Here is a 2,446-nt window from a genome sequence, read left to right as displayed (position 1 = left end):
CAATAGTTTCTTGTAAGACTCTGTAGCGTGGAGCCGGTGCACCGCTTGGGGCAGGAGGGGAGCGTGACGCAGTCCGTGTGCTGGGCTCCGGCCCCCTGCTGCCCCCCAGCCCCACTCTGGAGAGCAGGGTGAAGGTCGGGACAGGCGCCTGCACCCTGCTGAGCACCCTGCTCCCACCAGCCACCCCAGAACGACCTCCTCAAAAACCATGGTGCTCTGTTGGGAGGAGAGAGGACGATTCCCAGCGGCAGAAGGACGCGGTTCCTCTGCTCCCTCCCGTGTTACCAGGCAGCTCTGCCCTTTGTGCTGATCACAGGGGCCATTGTCTGCGCCGTGGAGGTAAAATTGCATCTCGGGAATTAAACATGAAGCGTCATTAAAGCACAGTGTTCTGTGGAAAGAGAAATGGGGACGAGCAGGGTGCTGAGGAAGGGAAATAATTACCCCGTAGGAAAATGCAGCCCCGCGAAAGGTTGTCGTGAACTGCCACCGGTTTGCAACCCATCCCATAAATTATTCACATCAAACGTTTCCAGGCGGAGACAAATCTCTCCAGACAGCCCGACAGGAGAGGGAAGTCGTTTTTACACCGGAGCAATAGCCTGGGTCAGGTTTTATTCCCAGGTTTGCAGTGTCCCCCTCAGGTGCTGCTGGTGGCATCCTCTGCCCGCTGTTTTCACTCCTAACGCTTCGCAGCCGGTTCCTCCTGTTGCTGCAAAGGGCCAGGTGTCCCTCCCCTGGCACCACGTCACCCATCTGTGCCCTGTATTTATTGTAGGGACCCAGGAAACAACCTGAAAAGGCCTCACACCTCAATCCTGGCACCCTGGCACCTTCCCCTGGCGTCAAGCCACTCTCGGGGTGAGGCGGGTGCATTTTGCCATCCCTCGAACTGGCATCGCCTCTCCCCACATCCCTGGGGCTTGGGTTAGACAATAAACCCATTAGAGGGGAGAAATCATCCTCATCAATTTTTGTCACTCTAGCAAAGATGGAAAGGGCATCCTGGGCTGAAAAGCAGAGCCTGGCTGGAGGCTCCATCTGCTGAGCTCCTGCTTTACGTGAGCAGGAGAAACGCTCCCGTGGACCAGAGCACGAGAGATTCTGTGGGAAGGGGCCCTTGCTGCTTTGTCAGCACCTTGCTGGGCTGCCCCTCGAGGACCTGCAGGACTGGGGGGGAATCCTTTCAGCTAAAATACATATCTTTAAGATGAACAAAGTGCATTGGGAAAGGAGCACCATTAAAGCAGCTCCCCCACCAAGAGCTCCAGCACTTGGGGGGTGTCTCTGCTTGTGCCAGGGGTGCAGGAAGAGGGAAGGGCCCGGCGAGTCTCTCACAGTCTGGTGTAACAGGAGCTGCTTTGTTCCCCTGTTGGTGCAACCCGCAGCAGCTCCGGGCAAACGGGATCCCGGGCACAGAGCAGACTCAGGGGGCAATAACAGCACCGGGGGCTGTGCCTCTGGGAGCCAGCCGGGCAGGTGCTGCAGCCCAGGGGGGGTGGCAGATGGCCTGAAGGACTCTCTGGGGACCTCAAGCCATTACCAATAATCCAGAGCCTTTCTTCAGACGTGACGTGGAGGTGCCTGGCTGGAGCTGGGGGTGGGGAGGCAGTGCCTGTGCCAAGGCAGCACACGCCAGCCCCGCTCCACACGGCCTCCCCCTAACACTGACCCGAGGGGTTTGCCTGCTGTGCTCCCCTGCATGCTAATGCTTCCCACCATGGAATCAGGGAATCATTCTGCTTGGAAGAGACCTTTAAGCTCATGGAGTCCAACTGTTCCCCAGCACTGCCAGGTCCCCACTGCCCCGTGTCCCTCACACCACATCTCCACGGCTTGGGAACCCCTCCAGGGGTGGGGACTCCACCACTGCCCTGGGCAGCCTGGCACAGCCCTGGGCAACCCTCCAGGGCAAGAAATTGTTCCTCAGGGCCAACCTCAACCTCCCCTGGGGCAACTTGAGGCCATTTCCCCTTGTCCTGTCGCTAGGTTAACCGTCACTTCTGTTAGCAGCAGCCAGGACAGGGACACGTGGGTGCAGACCCATGTGGGTGCAGACCCAGCCCTTGCAGCCCCGTGCTCGGTGTGGGATGAGCCTGAAGCCGTGCTGGGGAATGGGGTCTGTGCTGGCTGCCAGCCCTGTGGCTGGAGCAAGGAATGTGGCTTGGGATAACTGTTCCCTGGGAGCCACCTCTGCCATGCTCCACGCAGCTCCATGGTGGCCCCTGGGTGTGAGCTGGGATGGTCTTACCAGTATCTAAAGGGCAGGGGGCAAGAGGTTGGGGCCTGGCTCTTGTCAGTGGTGCCCAGTGACAGGACAAAGGGCAACGGGCACAAACTGGAACCCAGGAGGTGCCCAAGCCTGGAGCAGCTGCCCAGAGAGGCTGGGGAGTCTCCTGCTCTGGAGAGATCCCCAACCCTACTGGCTGGGATCCTGGGCACCCTG

The sequence above is a fragment of the Merops nubicus genome, unplaced genomic scaffold (assembly GCF_000691845.1).
Source record: "Merops nubicus isolate BGI_N331 unplaced genomic scaffold, ASM69184v1 scaffold25278, whole genome shotgun sequence".
Lineage (NCBI taxonomy): Eukaryota > Metazoa > Chordata > Aves > Coraciiformes > Meropidae > Merops > Merops nubicus.
This window is presented reverse-complemented; position numbering follows the sequence as displayed.